This window comes from Ailuropoda melanoleuca, chromosome 4, assembly GCF_002007445.2.
Source record: "Ailuropoda melanoleuca isolate Jingjing chromosome 4, ASM200744v2, whole genome shotgun sequence".
NCBI lineage: Eukaryota > Metazoa > Chordata > Mammalia > Carnivora > Ursidae > Ailuropoda > Ailuropoda melanoleuca.
In genome coordinates this window covers 130317627-130336780 of record NC_048221.1, presented here as the reverse complement: position 1 = coordinate 130336780, position 19154 = coordinate 130317627, and positions in this window count along the sequence as shown.

The following is a 19154-nucleotide window of genomic DNA, read 5'->3' as shown; positions in this document are numbered from 1 at the left end:
TCTGTGGCTGGATTAAGCTCCTGGTGATATGGTGGCTTGTCTGTGTCTCAAACTGTGATGAGCAGGTAGGTTTAGTGAGGCCACCACTGCTGAGGCCACAGAGTCCTAGTGGTGAAGACAGAAGCTGCACAGGTGCATGAAAGCACCATGCATGCAAGCCTAGGCCTGCTGCAGTGCATGGGGTGTCGTTCTAGAGCAACGGGCTGATTAAAGAGACAGGGCTTCTTCTGATGTGCAGTTTCTCCTCTAAGTCTGGCCTTTGCTCCTTTGATACACTTACAGTGAATACTTCCTGTGTACTAAGCCCTGTGCTAAAACTGGGTAAACAGCAGGAAAGGAATAACCCCATTCTCATGAAGCTCATTATCTAGCGACAGCAGAAGTTCCACCTAAAATGGGAAATCCCTCTGGGCTACGAAAACAGAGGCCAAATGTGCTTCTCAATTCTGGGCCTTAAGAAATGTTCACTCTCATCTTTGATAGAGAAATAAAAAGCACAGAGCACCAATTTCTATAGGTTCAGATAATGGCTACCACCCATTCTTGCATGTTTGCCTAATTAAAAGACTGGAGGCAGGAGACCTGGGTACCTGGGCCGCCCTCCCCACCCCCCGCAGCACGTGGTGCATATATACCCCAGGAGGAGTATTCCCACACTGAGCTGCAACTGCTACCTCCCCCACTATGCCTCTTCTCCACTGCTAGCCCGGGGGGCACGGATCTTGCATTTGTCCCTTTTATTTTCTGGACCAACGATGGTCCTACACGCACAAAAATAAGGCCTCTTAGAATATCTGCTAGACGAACAAAGACAATTGCCTTTCATGTCCTCTTTAACCTTTCACGAATTCCTGGGCCTCAGTGTACTTACCAGTAAAATGAGGGGCCTGAGTCTATGACGTCCCGGTTTTACCTGTGTGTGCCTCCGCGTATTGGGGTGAGGGCTCAAGTAATTGGCATGCCAGTGTCCAGTGCAGACTACAAGGATCCCAAGGTTAAAGCAAGGGGTGTACTTCTAGATGGCACATAAGAAAGCATCATGGAATAGAAAGATGAAGAAGGGAGTGGCAGGAGCATGGGGTTCTTAAGTACTCAGAGGAGAGTGACAAAGGAGGGCACTGTGACCTAGAAAAAAATCACACCAGTGTCACACATGAGGTCATTTGTTCATTCCTCAGCACTTTCATTGTGGGAAAGAAAGATTGGTTATAGTCACATATTCTTTAATGAAAAACATCTGGTTTGAGTCCTGACTTTACCATGGATTTTGGAAAATTGATTCCATTTTCTTGTGGGTAAAATAGGAGTAATGATACCTGCTTTGTAGGATGATGGTGAGGAATCAGGGCGCATCTATCAGTAAACCACCTATCACAATGCCTGTTACATAGTAAGTACTCATAAATACTATTATTGTGATTATTGCTATTATTTTCACCGTGGAACCTTCTCCTAGAGAATAGTACTCAAGGCCAAGGCACACCCTCGGTAACAAGAGTGGGGCATTTGCCTGGTCTCACCAGACCTGGACACTGGATCTGAGGTCTATGGCATAAGCCCACCTGGATGTGGAAAGAGAGCTGGTGGCCTTTAACATAAGCACACATGCCACACAACCACCTTATCTGGGCGTCCACTGGTGACTTGTGCGTTCTCGAGGAGAGGGGGCTCGTCACCAACACCACATTGAGCCCTTCCTCCTTCTGAAAGCCGCACTCCAGCCAGCCTCTTCTTCCTCCCACATAGTGATCGGGCCGTGAGCTGCTTTTACTCGGTGTCTCCTAAACGTTACGTAGCACCCTTCTCCTGAGGCTTCCGATTTGACATCTTAAGCAAAGCCTGACTGATGGTATTATTTATAAAATTATGTGTGCGCATGTGTGTGTTATGTACATGTATGTTTCTGTGTACGTACACATGTGTGCAAAACACTCACTGATCTGCTTAGGGTGGCTTCTGAGCCTTTGCCGGGGCAGGCCAGTGGTTGGTTCTGAAAAGTTCCACGTGTTCCCGGTCTGCGGGGCAAGGGGGCGGGGTCCTTGTGCTCACCCCGCGTCTCTAGACTCAGCTTCGGTCATGGTACCCTTTGGAGAAGCAAATTGGGCGGAAAGTTGAATCACTTCCACATATGCAGAAGCACCCAAGCACCAAACACTAATATGAATAAAATAAATGCATAAAGATTTGAAGCATATTATCATGTTTAAACCAAACTGTAGCTATTACCAGGCATATAGGCCAGAGGTTTTTAAAAGTTGTTACTCTTGAAAAACATGATTGATTTTGAGCTTTTTTTTTAAATTTCAATGTCATGAACCAGACATCCATAATTATATTATTTGTCTTATACAAATGAAAAAGAATAAATTAAAACTGGACATGTTGCAACAGGACTGTTGACATTATATACAAAGCCTGCTTATTGTCATAAGATACTCTTAACCTTCAAGCCAAAATCTTTCAAAACTATTAGTGTTAAATCTAGCAGCTGTTGTCAGAGTTCTCCTGTTCTCTGTTTTATGCATTGTGCTTTATTTGAAATGTTTGTTATATTTGTGTATATAACTTTCTGTGAGCTGTTCCTTGAAAGCTCCAAGGATTAAACATGAAGGTTGAGCCAGTTCAAAAGGAACAAAGTTAAGAAAATTAAAGAAAACTCTCTAAAATGAATGTTTAAACCATTAAGATATTTAGTAAGGTTTGCCTGGAGCTGTTTCCTTTATGTAAAATGTGATGCATTTCTTTTCTCTCTCATTCTTTCTCCTTTGAAACAAATGAGGTTAAGGAAAACATACTTCTGCTCTGAAGTGTTTTTTTTTAAAGCATTAGAAATTTAATATCTAAATATTTTATGCAAATAGAAATACTTGATTCAGGCAGAAGTATCTCAAACATCCCAAGTATTTGGGCTAGTGGGCTATGGAAATATTAGAAGGACATGCAGACCTAAGGGATTGTCCTCTTTGAACTTGGATCAACCTCTGACTTTCTAAGCCATTAGGAATTAACCGTACAGTAACAGAGAATACAGTCTTGTGTATCTTCAAAACGTGAAAGAAAGGAGGAACTTCGCAGAACTCAGTGTAGATTTATCAGGCATTCCGGGTTTATTTATTCAGTCCCTAATGAAGACAGCTTAACTGATACATTTGGTTTCACACAAGAACTTCTGCTCCCAGGTCTCTAAACCATCCCATGCCCTCTGGAATTTCCTCCCTGACCACCCTCCCAGGTCTTTGATTTGTCCAGGAATCCATCCATCCATCCATCTGGGGAGAATATAGTGTGGTGAAAAGAGCGTGAGCTTCAAGTGAAACCATTCTGGGTTCAGATGACATCCACTAGCTGTGTGACGTGCAAATTTATTTAACCTCTCTGAGCCTTGGTTTTCTCATCCATAAAATACAAATACTGTAACACCCACTTCATCAGGGCACTGTCAGAATTACATAAGATAATGTACTTAAAATGCTTTGTATAGTGCCTGGCTCAGTAAATGTTAGGAGAAAATATCCATCCACAAATATTGAGCGAGTGCTTACTGAAGCCAGTTACTTCCTCCATCCCCTCAGCTCTGCGGGGCCTAAACTGGAATAGGAATCCCGTGAGTTGTACTTTGAGAATCACCAACCAGCTTTGCATAGGGCAGAGGGTTCCAGACTTTCTTGAATCACAGTGCCCCTGGTGACTCCATAATTTTTTCAGGGTATCTCTAGATCAATACCAGTATTTCCATGTATTAAACAGTTAGGTCCACATAACTTGATACACATTTACACTCTAACAATTTAGTAGCCACTTGAAATATATATATATATGTATATATATATGTATATATATATATACTCACTGTGCATAACTTAAAAGAAAGAAAAAATTATTTATTTCATTCTTTAAAAACACAATTACTCACTAATGGGTTAAGTGTGCTCGTTGAGCTCTGTGCAACTTGTCAAAACTTGGAATCAGTTTGGATGCTCGCCATTCCTGTTTCCTGCCCCACATTGATTTTCATACAGCGCTCTCCTTTTATTCACAACCACCAAAAACCTAGCTTTGCAAAAATATGATGTCATCGAAAGGAATGTGATACAACCTCATGTTGAACTGTGCCCCACCTCAAGCCAGTAGTTCTTGTGATGTGACAGATGCCCAGTGTCGCTATGCTTCCCTTGAATTTATTTTTTAATTACAACAAATTGGAAAAGCCTGTGCACCCCAGGGCATGGGCCGCAGCATCCTGGGGCACCTCTGACCAGTTTGGGAACTGTGGGCATGCCATATCGTCAGAAAGAGTTTGCCTTGCATCTGCAAAGAAATTACCTTGCTTCTAGACCCCAAAATGCATTTCACAAGGAGGACAGAGGTGCCTGTGAAAGCACTGAAATAGTAAAAGCCAGGCCTGCTGCACATTGGCATCTGACCAGCAGTTCAGGGTACAAGTTCCAGCCTCTGCCGTGTGTATCACGGGCCCTCTGACCCGAGGGCTAAGGACGGAGGTCAGATGGAGAGTAAGAAAATAGAGGAGCTAAAGAAACGCAGCTGCCCCCCAACCTGCCAGACTGTCTAGGTCAGTGATCACTCAGTGGCTTTCCTACAAAACGACCAGCCATTCACCCCCCCTCTTTAGAATTGGCACCGTGCTTATTGCAATAACATGTAGAATAACGGAGTGCCACTCACAGCCGTGAACCACAGACCTACCTGCTTGGTGCTGGCCATCATGGTAACTGTCTTCGCCTGAGCTTCCTATTTCGAAGCTTCACTGGGCGCAGAATCAAGATCATGCTTTGCCCTCCAGCACTCGGCCCTGGCCTTCACAGGCCCACCCCTTACGTTGTGGTTCAGTGTCTTCATGGGGTTATTTCCATTAGAAATGCTCAGAGGTGCCACAGAGGCGTGCCCGGGGCTGTAGTCTGTTTATTCTCACACAATTGAACATACATTTTTGTGTTTCAATTTAGAAACTACCAGATGCCTGGAACTGTGTTATATTCTGTGGGTGTGAAAGGAAAAGTCTCTGACATTCTCTCTTGCCCTCAGGAGAAAAAAAAAATACCTAAGTTTCTTTTTAGCAACACTTTGGGCTAACATCTTGCCTTCTAACAAATGCAAATCCCATGCTTTATTGTGAAGCTCTCAGACCTTTAAGGCACGGGTCAAGTCTGTGGGCAGAGTGATAGGGTGAGGAGGGGGAGAGGAAACTTTCCGGGGAGCTAGCTTCTCCCCCGGTTCTGACCTGGAAACCCTGCTCAGTGGAGGCCTGAAGACGGTAGCTCAGGAGACACACTCCCCTCTATCTGCTGATTCAGATCCCCTGTGGACTTGCCAAGAGCAAATGCACTCCTGGCTTCTCAAAGCTTTGACTTGGCCTCTGACTGACCAGGAAGACCAGTCCAGAACTCCTTTTCCTGCTAGTGAATAGCTGGAAAGCCCTCCCCGGACACAAACATGCCAGAATAGTTCTCCCCCAGCCTCAAAATTAAGAGTGTCCGTTTTATACTAAGAAGTGCATTTTATATATGGAAAATAAGAGAAGTTATTAAATTTTAAAGAAGGAAACAGAAGCCCTACCAAGAATCTCATCAAGATGTTATCTTTGCTTCCAATTTTTTTTTTATTTTTTTTTAACGATTTTATTTATTTATTCGACAGAGAGAGAGACAGCCAGCGAGAGAGGGAACACAAGCAGGGGGAGTGGGAGAGGAAGAAGCAGGCTCACAGGGGAGGAGCCTGATGTGGGGCTCAATCCCATAACGCTGGGATCACGCCCTGAGCTGAAGGCAGACGCTTAACCGCTGTGCCACCCAGGCGCCCCATGCTTCCAATTTTTAAAAAAAGATAAATTCTGGAAAAATAGTTGAGCTTTCTGTATATGTGGCACCTCAGCTTCCAGGTCTCCTGATGTCTGTGCACTGCCAGGCGCTCCAGGTCCAGTGATAAGATGGTTCCCCCTTGGTCCTACTGTCTGCCAGTCTTGGCCCACAAGGCCTCTCCACTCATAGGCTTGTACTGTCATTACTGACCCTGTGAGGGGAGTTGCAATCTCCAAATGGTTTCAGAAAAGGAAAGCCTCATAGAAAGGGTGGGGAGAGGTGAGTGTTGGATCTAAAAAGTAGGCACCATTGTGGTAAAGGGACAGTTTTCCCATTTTTCAGACTTTCAACTCTGAACCAAGTTGCAAATACAGGGGAGGGAGCAAAAGATCTCTACTTCTTTCATGCAAGCAAGCTCACTGTATTCCAGAAACATAGCAAGACTAGATCCCAAATCATCTTGCTCATTATGTTTTTAGTAAGACTTCTAGAAGTGGAAATTCTTCCCAGGTCTTGGCAATAAGATGAGCGTCAGTTCTGGTTTTTGAAGCTGTTGTAGAGTGCAAAGTATTAGGGCTGGCACATCAAACTCATGGCTGGGAGACAAAGAGGATTCAATGAGATTCGGGGACTGTTAACCAGATGCCATTTGAAAGCTGAATTTCATATAATTCTTTAGTAAGACAAGATAGTATGTATTTCAGTCAATTTGATTCGGGTATTACAAGAGTCTGAAAATTACTGGGGATGGCACCTAAAACTTACAAATGGGAGAAAGTTAGATTATGTGACCTACAGGAGGGATTCAGGATGCTCCAAATCCTTCACGTAACCCCCCCAGCCCCCCGCCGGCACCATCTCTAGGCAAGTATTGCGATAAAGAGGTACGTTTGAACCACAGGTGATTTGTATATGTGTATTTTTAATACTTTCCCATCTGTATCACCTTGTTATCGTCCTTACAGGTGAGTACAATGTGATATCCTCATTTTATAGATGAGAATTTATTATGAAAGGATTGGAGAGATTAAGTGGATTCTGGTCTCACCATTTATTAGTTCATCATTAGTAGGTCATTCATCCATAGATTTACTCATTCAGCTCTATTTTCCTTTCAAAATGTATTGCCCTGACCCTAGGTCCTTGGCTGCCTTATATTGGGTGTTTCACACATTGGCAGTGCACACCCCTCCAGCTTCAGGAGGACAACAGGGGATCCATGGCCTGGTGAGCTCACGGGTCCCCAGGTAGCCTGTGCTGGGCCCGGCTCTTCTCAAGGGACCTGTGTTTCAAGTTCAGGGCTCCCCTCAGGCTTGTGCTCTCATTCCTCTTTTTGTAAGAGACTATGTTTTAGAGCCTGTTTTTAAGATGACTAGGTTTTGAAGATGGATGCAAGCAAGCAGTGGTGTGCTAGTAAATATTTTAACAAATTCCTCTGGGGGGCGGTGATTTATAGTCTTTGCCAATTACTGTGGTATAAATGTTCCCACCATGGCTGGTTTCTAACCACCATTGTGACATTGCTGAATCAGAGGTGGGGAAATAGCTCTCTATGCACAATTAGCTCTCCAAAGCTGGTTTGAGCATACCACTGGACAACTGTCTTAGTCTCTTCAGGTTGCTGTCAAAAAATGCAATATACTAGGTAGCTTATAAGCAGCCAAAATGTATTTCTCATAGTTCTGGAGGCTGGGAATTCCAAGATCAAGGCACCAGCAGATTCAGTGTGTAGTGAGGACCAACTTCCTAGTTCATAAATGGCGGTCATCTCACTGTATCCTTATATGGAGGAAGGGGCAAAGGCAAGGCTCTCTGGAGTCTCTCCTGAGTACTGATTCCATTCATGAGAGCTACACATTCATGACCTAATCATCTCCCAAAGGCTCCACATATTAATGCCAATACATTGGGCATTGGGATTTGACATATGAATTTGGGGGGAGGGACACGTTCAGTCTATAGCAACAAAGGATAGAAAATATTTGCTATGTTTGAGTTGCTCATTGTATTAGCCAAGGGACAGAATTGTAAATAAACATTTACAATATGTAGTTTTATAAATGATGGAATAAAGATGTGTACAGGGACCTGTGAGAAGACTCACTTTCCTAGAATGATGATCAGGTAGACTTTACAGACGAGGTCATGTCTGAATTAAGTCTTGAGGAATGAGTGTTAATTTCCCAGGCAGTTGGTGTGAGGTAAGGGCCTCACAGGCTGGGAAAGGGGGCATGAGAATGTCCATGGGCATAGAGTCTGCTGGAAATGTGAGTAGTTTGTGAAGACATAAAGTGGATGTGTCCTGAGAAAGTCCTGGAGGATGGGAAGTAAGAGCACCAAGGAAATTTTAAGTTGTGTTAAGAAATCTGGACTTGCTTCATCATGAGGAAATTAATTAGGTGTTTTTAGATTTTTTTTTGTTTTATTGAAGTATCATTGACAAATAGACATTGTCTATAAAAAGTGTACAACTTGATGTTTTGATATATGTATACATTGTGAAATAATCACCACAATCAAGCCAATTAACATATCCATCGCTTCACATAATTACCATTTTCTCGTGTGTGTGTGTGTGTGTGTGTGTGTGTGTGTGTGTGGTGAGAATACTTAAGATCTACCCTCTTAGCAAGTGTACAATGCTGTATTGTTAGCTACGGTCACCACACTGTACATGAGCTCCCCAGAACTTATTTGTCTTGCATAACTGAAACTACATTTCCTTTTCAGTGTTTCACTTTGCCTGCAGAGTGGTGCATAGATTTAAAGGTGACAAGACGTGTGGTAATAAGACAGTGATGCCACAGGAATTCAGTTGAGAACACAAACGGCTGGGTATGACTGGGAAAGAAGTCGACCATCAGGATGTCGTGTCCACTGGGAGACTGATCCCAGTATACTGGGTCCATCCTATTCATCCCTCCTCTCACTTACCATGCTGCCCTTTGTATACAGCGGCCATTTCTGGGGTGACTGGCCAGCTAGGCAACCCTTCCTGGCCTCAGTTTACCCCAGGTGGCAGGTCATGAAGGTAGAGCCCCCCTACCCCCACCCAGCAGACCCTATCTCTGTTACCAAGTGCTGCAAAGAGGGTTTGCTCCCTGCGCTGAAAGGCCACGCAGACCCAGGGCCACACCACAGAGAACATGTGGTTGCTATTTCATTTATGCTTTATCATTTTTCATTCTGACATTAAAGCTCCTCTGTAGCAGGGTGAGCGCGCTGTACATTGTAAGGCGTAATGTGAACCGAGGGCTCCTGCTTCGTGCCAGAGGAAACGTGATTCAGAAACAATTTGAGGGCAACTGCAAGGTGATGTGGCCCAGAGAACCAGAAGCTATTGAAACTTTAAACATCATTTCTGGACAGTATAATATGTTCTGCAGGGCAGCTTGGAAAAACAGGAAAACCCTCTTTGGCCAATCCTTGGAGAATTAGACATTTTTAAATATCATCTGGAGCAAATGTTTCTTAAAGAGCCCACGCCCTTGCAATCAAAGACCACAATGTTGAGATAGAAACCCCTTTATCCCATGGCCCTTTGAGAAAGCTTGGGCCACGGGAGTGGCCGACTTGCCCAGGGTCTCACCCATCCTGGCCGAGGACGCGGGCCTCCTGACTTTCCCCATCCCTTTGCAAGCTCTCTGTGCCATTGGCCAGCTTCTGCCAATTGCTCTTTCTAATCTTGAGCTGTGGCAAGGTAAATTTTCAAGGGGACAAACCTGTGAAGATCTAAGAAGAGAAAGACAGCTGCCTTACTTCTCCTTGGAGAACAGATTCAGTTCTGTGTCCCGTGCATGTGTCTCTCCCACTAGGTGGTGTCTTACTTGAAGGTGCCTAAACCCAGTGTCTGGAACAGGGCAGATGCTTAGTAAATGTGGGCAGTAGAGTGGGATAAAGGGGAGGAGGAAGAGCAGGACAGCAGGAAGAGAGAATGCGAGAACCATGGGGGAAATAGGATTTTTAGTTTTGTGTTTCCACATAAGGAAAAGGAGAATAATCAAGCATTCTGCACACTGATGAGGTCAGAAATAAAAATAAAGGCAATGAATATTTATTGATTTTTTTTTTAAATCTCAAAATCTGTTCATCAGCTTAGCACTGAGAAATTGTTTTAGCTATGCACTATTAACAATTAATAGCAAAGTATATTAAGGTTGTTGGTAAATTCAGGCTTCAAATACCAATGACTAACCAAATGCAGTTGCTACTTTTTTATGAGACCCAGAACACCTCTCCTTTGTTTTTTTCTGCCTTTCAATCATAATATGCAATTCTTCTGACAATGATGATTTGATAGGAATGGGCATATATAGGATTCATTTTGATATGTGAAATGAATTTTTGAAAAGAATGTCTCATTCTAATTTTTGAAAATGAACTTAAAAAGTGTAGAATTGTTTTAGATTTACAGAAATTTTGAAAGATAGTGCAGTGAGTTCCCATGTGCTCTTACCCAGTTCCCCCCATTACGAACATTTTACACTGGTGGAGTGCGTTGCTTACAACTGATGGCCAGTGTTGACACACACTTATTAACTCATGTCCATACTATATTCAGATTTCCTTAGTTTTTGCTCAATGTCATTTTCTATCCAGGGATCCCATCCAGGATACCATAATGCATTCAACTATCAGATCGCCTTAGTCTCCTCTTGGCTGTGACAGTCCTCATTCTTCATTTTAATAGGAGTAAATACAAATCTGTGTCCTATGCTTAAAAGTGGTAAATAAGCTTTCCTGCCTCACACAAGCCTGTGCTTGTAAACACAGTTTCCACAAATGTAAAGTTTTAAAGCATGTTGACTGTTACGAGTAAGCAAATGACTACTTCTCTCAAAAGAGATAAACACTCACTGTACCCCAAGGTTATAAACATATTTGAGAAAGCACCAAAAATTATGAACATGTTGATAAAGAATAATAAACACCGTATATAGTTCAGGTAACTTTGGTTATAAGCAATCAGAATATGAGGTTGCTGCTGCCAATCGTTGAGATGTGAGGCCCCCGAGTACCCAGGTTCCTAATTAGCATATATGTGCATCCCCTGCCAGACCACAAGGAGCATTCACCCTTGCATTGCGTTAGAGCTGCTCTCAGGCGCTCTCAGCTTAGCACACACTGACCATAAGGCAACAGAAAGCAGGAGACATCGACTGGGAATGAGTAGAGGCCAAAACAATGTCAGACTGGCCAATTCCCCGCATAGATAGGAATGGGTCTTATATCCTTTCTTACTTGCTCACACTTGCTGCTTAGCTGGTTCAAGGAAACATGTAAATGAAAGCTGTTTAAGCTAAGAGGTGTTTGTATGCAGTTTCTCTTAGTATTGCCCATCCTTCAAATAAAATATTCAAGATGTGGTCCATATATGGAATGGAATATTTACTCAGCCATCAGAAAGAATGATCACCCAACATTTGCAGCAACATGGATGGGACTGGAGGAGATTATGCTAAGTGAAATAAGTCAAGCAGAGAAAGACAATTATCATATGATTTCACTCATTTGTGGAACATAAGGAATAGCAGGGAGATTGGTAGGAGAAGGAAGGGAAGAATGAAGGGGGTGTAAACAGAAGGGGGAATGAACCACGAGAGACTATGGACTCCGGGAAACAAACTGAGGGCTTCAGAGGGGAGGGAAGTGGGTGGATGGGCTAGCCTGGTGATGGGTATAAAGGAGGGCACATATTGCATGAAGCACTGGGTGTTATACGCAAACAATGAATCATGGAACACTACACCAAAAACTAAGGATGTACTGTGTGGTGACTAACATAACATAATAAAAAATTTAAAAAAATAAAAATTAAAAAAAAATACTGATGCTGGGCCAATCGGAGTATTTCCTAGGTACTTGTTCTACCAAGGAACCAGAACTAGCAAGAAAGGCCCTCTTCATTCCCTGTGTCTAACCTGTGAAGATGGAAGCCTGAAATTGTCAGAGGGGAGAGAGGGAGTTTATAATAGAAGCAAACAGAGTTGGGACACAGAGAAAAGCAGACAGGAGAAGTGAAAATAAAGGGTACTGATATCAGTGTCAAGAATTCAGAGTACTTGGATTCAGTTGTTCCTGAAACCAGCCCTGTCATTGCTCTTTCTAAAATCCTGTCCCATTCCTCTGCATTTTTGTTGCTTTTTCTCACTTGTGTAAGATTTCTCTCACCTATAATGAAAGGAGTCTTAATATATTTAGTAAAAATACAAGCTACTTGGGCATTTGATTTTATATTTTTATAACATTCCTTCTAATGTTTATCACAATTTGTAATTACATATTTATTGAATGTCATTTCCCCATTAGAATATATAACATGAGAATGAGGGCCATGTCCTTTTGGTTCACTACTTAACACAGAGTAGGCATGTAATAAATACTGATGGATGGGTGAGAGCAAGTACATGAACTATACTAGATACCCAAGTTATTCTTATTATTGAAAGCAATAATGAGCTTTCAGTAACCTCTACAAAAATTAAATAATGTGAGGGTGAGGGAGTAGTTCTCAATGCCCAGGAATTTAGACTATTGGTGCTTATGGATAAGTCATTCAAATATAACATGATGGATTATTTCTTCAGATTATTGTGTCAGGTAGTCTGTAGGGTTTTTAAGTTGTTGATATCTCCATTGTCTTATACCTTATTTTTGAAAATCAAATCCTCAGTCTTGGATCTGGTAATTGTAGCCAAATAAAATGAGGATGCTTATAATTTGGATGTCATGTGATAATTATACTAAGTTGTAACAAAGGGTTCTTTCCATCTCACAGAGTAGGTAGGTAGCCAAATATAAAGTAGACTAGTTCCTTGGATAGTACTTTATGCAAATTCACTATAAAAAGTATGAGAGAATATGACTTTTACATGAAAAACATTACCACCTCTAAAATCTAAAACTTGGTATAATTAAATCCAAGTCAATGAGATAGGATTTATGCAGAAGTCCCTTTAGGGCACAGAGCATCTTCCAAACCAAAGCAGAAAGAATAGACATGTAACTAAAGGATGTGATCTAGGGCATAGAAAGAAAAACTAAACATAAGAATTGTGCAAACATCATGGAAGAAAAGATGTGTATAATTTTCCTAGGACTGTAGTAACAAAGCACCACAAACTGGGTGGCTGAAACAACAGAAATTTATTGTCTCAGTTTATTGTCTATAGTTCTGGAGGGTAAAAGTCTAAGATCAAGATGTTGATTGGCTAGGTTCATTCCGAGAGGTCTATGGGAGAATTTATACCATGACTCTCCGAGCTTCTGGCGGTGTGCTGGCAACCATCGGTGTTTGGCTTCTAAAGGCATCACCCAGATCCCTGCCTTCATCTTCAGAGTGCATTCTTCCTGCACATATGTCATGTTGCATTAGTACCCACCCTAATGAACTCATCTGAACTTGATTATGTGCAAAGACCCTATTTCCAAATAAGATCATATTCTGAGGTAGTGAGTTTAGGACCACAACACAGGAATTTGGGGAGGACACAATTCAACCCATAACAAGATGAACTAACAGAGAAAAGATGCTTCTACTTGGAAATTTAATAGGAGGGAGCAAAAGAAAGATCATATTTGTTACTCCTGCATGGTCCAGGGGAAAGCATGCTCATACGGACTGGGCTAAGCATTGATAAGCTTAATTCCAAGGCGGAGATGGAGAATCATCTTTCTCCTGCTCCCAGCTCTGACTCCATGCTTACAGAGCAAAATTCTGGAAACTATTTTAGTGTTCCCGGTAGGAGAGAGCATGGCCAACCTGATGGCATAAGTATTCTTATTTATTCTGGAATTTTAATTCTCAGTGTGAATTAAAGTCATTGTCTAGCCTATAAGTCAGTTTCTATGAACTCAATTTAAGGTAAATGAGCTCAGTACCTCTAAGTGCCCTGGCAGAATCCATTTTCTAGGCAGGTCACACCTCTCCATACAACCTGGATGGTAAAGTCACCTTGTTTCCTCAACACAAATAATAATGGATCCAAATGAAATCTCTTTGAATTCAAACTTCCTGGTGGACAGCCTTACCTCAATTTCCATCATTATCACCTGGATAAATCTGTTGCTGAGTCATATGTTGCCCATGGGCTCATGCTCTCACTGATGATATCAAAACTCGGCAACAGTGATATGGTAGCCACTATTGATAAGCATGTTTTTTTTAGCTGGGAGATTGTGCCCATGTTGCAACCAACAAGTTAGAGTTAAAGGAGGACCTACAGTGGATAGGTGTGTATTTATATGAGTATGTTTTAACTTTTATTACCCTCTGAGAAGCTGGGTAATTGTTCCTTGAAGCCCACTTAGTTACCATTAGAAGACTGAGAATAGGTGACAAGAGGATGGAGATCTGTGGCCCTATCCCAACTTCAATCAATGCAACATTTTTATCTGTGTTACATATTGAAATGATACACCAGATTTCACTTTGAAGGTGATAGACAGTGGTGCCTGGGTGGCTCAGGTGGTTAAGCATCTGCCTTCAGCTTGGGTTGTGATCCCAGGGTCCTGGGATTGAGCCCCGTGCCGGGCTTCCTGCTTTGCAGGAGTCCTGCTTCTCCCTCTCCCTCTGCCTGCTGCTCTCCCTGCTTGTGCTCTCTCTCTCTGTCAAATAAATAAATAAAATCTTTATAAAAAATGAAGGTGATAGACAGATAACCGTAACAAGAGAACTTTCACAAAATCTTGCCTTAAATGTATCCCCAGATTTAATTCTTGTAGGAATACTTTGAAATAAAATATAGAAATAGGGAATGAAATCATTCTACAGCTGACTCGGTAAAACTAAAACCAACGTTATGTGCAATTAATTATTAATTGAATCCCTCTTTGAAAAAATCTTTGTGACAAACCCGACCCAACTCCTCAGCCTACTCACAAGGACCAGTCCCCAAGGAATAGCTTGTCATTTGTTGTCACCACAGTAAGGCAAATGAAAAACTTTGCTGAGGAAATACCATCCCTGACTTTCCTCCAAGGGCATGACTATCTTAAATAAATTGCCCCATGCTTGATACACACTTGTCAACCATGTCTTTAAGATTTTAAAGGACTGTCAGCAAATATATGAATTGAGGCCAGGTTTATACTTCTGCTGTCAACGGTCAGCAAATTGTTGAGACTGAATTACCGTTATTGCTAGTTATTAAATCATTAAGTGTCAAAAGTTTATTCACCCTAACAGTGCTCAGTACAGTTCAATTTTGTTTTTCAAATGATGAATAAAATATCTTGAAACCACAAGATCTTAATGAAGCTAACAAATTATCACTCTTCTAAAAGGAACTCACAGTGGAGGCATGATTTATGACTTTAAGAATAATTGTTTATTTACAGATACCAAACTTGCTATCTAATACGTACTTACTGACTTTACATTAACTGCCCTATATCCATCAATGGGGAAACAGAGAGGTAAACTGAAATTCACCATGTCTCATGGTAAGGTATATAGGTTAAATTGCTTTCAGCTGCAAGTTTCAGAAAAGTCCACTTCTAATTACCTTAAATAAGGAAACGTATTCTTTCTCATGAAAAGAAATCCAGAATAATACAGTGGATACATTATCTCACTCATCACACAACCTTCCTCAACTAGATCTCTAGAGAATTGAGCCCTAATGCCCTAGGTCATCTATGGACTATAATGAATTGACTTTTCTCCTGTGCACCTAGCACAGTGTACTATTATAACCACCTTTGAGAGAATTAAGAAAATTGCCACATCTATTATTTTCTTTATTTGGTGGTTCCACGAGAGAATCCCAACTGAGGAATGCTGAATAGTTTGGCTTCCCCCTTCCTTTATGGTTGTAAGACACATCAGCGGTACCTAGCATCACATTCAAACTTGACAGCTTTCAAGGGGCAGAGACATTTTTCCTTTGACCATTTCTTGGAAGCAAGAAAACAAGGAGCTCCCAGCACACTTTGCTCCACATTTTATTAATCCAGTGGTAAAGCCACTGATTCTAAGCTGTTTTCATACAGTGAGCTTCCACAGAGAATCAGACATCTCTTGCATGTCCTAAATCCCCAGTTGCCAATACTTTTCTCAGAATGGTATTAATAATAAATCAATGCTATAAAATGAAAATGTGCCATGACTATTATTTCCAACTCCATAAGCAATAAACATGTATCTAAATGCAAAGTCTAGAAAGTTCCATTACAAGATAATACAATTTTGTGATATTTTAGAATATTCTTTCTAATATGTAGTTGTTCTGTAGCTGCATATGACTAAAGTCACAAAGACTTCAATATAGAGAGAGGTTAAAGCACAACTAAGAAAAAATTCAGAATTTGCAATTAGGAGTCATTGCTTAAAGTTGGCAACAGTGACTAAGTCATATATACTTTATTGAACTATTGGAGTATATCACTAGACATTCATATTTGCTTATTTTCATCCATGTACTTTTTATTTGTGTGTGTATGTGTGTGTGTGTGTGTGTGTGTGTATCCATCTGTCCACTTATTTACCTAGCAATGTCTCAGACTGAATTAAGGAGCAGATTAGAGAACCCACTTTACTATAGTTTCAAGCGAAGAGGATTCATTGCAGAATATCATCTGGTGTACAGGTTTCTTTGGAGAATGAAGAGAAAGACTCTGACTAGAGTGGATCCAGGTCAATTCAGAGACTCTTTTTTTTTTTTTAAAGATTTTATTTATTTATTCGACAGAGATAGAGACAGCCAGTGAGAGAGGGAACACAAGCAGGGGGAGTGGGAGAGGAAGAAGCAGGCTCATAGCGGAGGAGCCTGATGTGGGGCTCGATCCCATAACGCCGGGATCACGCCCTGAGCCGAAGGCAGACGCTTAACCGCTGTGCCACCCAGGCGCCGCCTAATTCATAGACTCTTATTCTCGGAGAGCCACATATTGAGTTGGGAAATTACTATGACTACTGCTAGCTCCAAAATAGAAAAATTACTTATGTGTATGGACTTTCTTAATACTATTATTTAGCCTGGCTTAAAGTCTAGACATTCCTTTATTCCTCAACTGTAATGGTTGCAAATCAAAGATTGATCTAGTCCCAACTTTTTTCTTTTCCCTCTAACTTCCTTTAATTCAACATCTCTAATTATATCCCATTCTAGAATCAGAGTCAAAATGAGGTTGTATAGATTTCTCTCCTTCAAGACTAGTTTGAACTTAAACATTCTCTAGTTTTTCTCTTAATGCTTAGTGACTTTTCTCCTGAGGACATGAAATTTCTTGCTTTCCTGGTGTATATCTTTCCATAATCCTTATCATCTTCCCCTCCACCCTTCCTGCTTGACAGAAAAGAATTGCAGAGGTGCAGTGTGGGGTGACAGGAGAAAGAGACATTGTTTTCTTTTCAATGCTCTTTGTAGCTCCAATTTTCTTGTTCTTATATAAACATGGCAAAAAGGAAAAATTTAATAAACTAAGAGATTTTTCTCTGTGCCAAGAGCAAGGCATTTTAATAGAACCTCTTTCTACTCAGAAGGTGGCAATTCTATAGTCTCTTGACGATAAGGAAAAAACACTTGCAAATTCTAAAGCTAGCTCCAAGTGCTCGTGATTGGGCTGTATATTATAAGACATTTTTAAACATTGCACTTTATTTAACAACTACGTTTGTCCCTAGAAATACAAAGAATATATGGCCTATCTTCTGAAAACATGGGATAATGCAACAGCATTTATCAATAATAAGTGTTTTAGAAAGAGATATAAAAGGATCCTATACTGGCTAGGAAACCTGCTACTGCTGATTGTGGGCAGACCTTGTTCTAAAGATGCCACGATAATTGAAGTGTTATGTTGACAAACCCTTAGAGACTTACGCAGTTTGGGTTAGCTAGCTCCAGAGAACTGGGAATTAGGAGATATTCTAAGATTTAGCCAGCGTTTCTACTGCCCTAATGTTTAACATTGCTTTACAACAACAACCATGTAGACAGTCTACTGGATTTACTCAGTAGATAAGAAAATAACTCGACTTATTTCTGTGCAACTGCATGCTTTTGGTATATCTGCCTAGCCTTGAAATGCCTTTTAAATACTTAACCCAGCTTTGTGCTACTTTCTTTGTTAAGGTTGTACTCTGATATATAAGGAAAGGCATTATAGAAGAAAAAAGTAAGCTTTTGTTCATGTCATAGATGAGCATAATTAATAGAATTTCTCCTTCTTTTGATAGATTAGGGTTTAGAAAATATCTTTCTCACATACCCTTCTTTAAAAAAAAAATGACCCAAAGATCACTATAATTTAATAGTATAGTATTAATGTAATGCTATTAAGTGTTGGAAACAGAAGCTTAATAATAATTGTAAATTTGATGATAATAATACAGAAAGCAAATACCAAAATGTACTCTTGAGAGTGCAAACACACACACACACACATTTAACAGCAACAATCGGAGTTTACAGTTGCAAAAAATATTAACCAAAACCCAGGAGTTAATCAAATAAACATTTCTTCTAATTAATAATAGCTTAATATTAAGTTATGGGAATAACAAAAAATCAAAATCAATAGTTTTCTCATGTAGATATACACATCAGTTTGAAGATGATCAGGGAAATATTTCATTCATTTTGTTAATAAAAATATCCAGCCCAACAAAAATGTTCAAATCACACTTAAGGACATAATAAAACTTTGATATGAAATATTATTTTATTTACTTTGATAAAAAAAATTTAAAACAACAAAAAGAAGAGAGCCATATTCTATTCCTAGATGGGAATATTGGGTTTTATAGATGTCCATTCCTCTTAAATTAATTTTTATTTGCCAGAAATAATAAACATGACAACTACTTTGAAAAACATATATATATTTGTTTAAAATCCTAACTCATTCATTTGTCACACTTAGTTCTAAATTAATATAAAAAGAGAAATTTTGGAGGAACCAGGGGGAAAAAGGTAAATAGGTACCTGATTCCGAGGTAGATGAGGGCTTTAATGCAAAAAAAAAGAAGGAAGGAAGGAAGGAAGGAAGGAAGGAAGGAAGGAAGGAAGGAAGAAAGAAAGAAAGAAAGAAAGAAAGAAAGAAAGAGAAAGAAAGAAAGAAAAAGAAAGAAAAGAAGAGCAAAAAATCAAACAAAGACAACCAAAAAGTAAATAAATAACAAAATAAAGGAATTATAATAAAATTGAAATAGTTTAATCACAAAAAAAAATGTGTTTGACATATATTATAGACCAAATCTACAACACACACACACACACAAAAAACCTTGGGAAAATATTTGGAACAAAGATTAAGCTTTATACCTTAATGTTTTATATATCCTTAGAAATAAATTTTAAGAATTTCTTGGATCAGGGGCGCCTGGGTGGCACA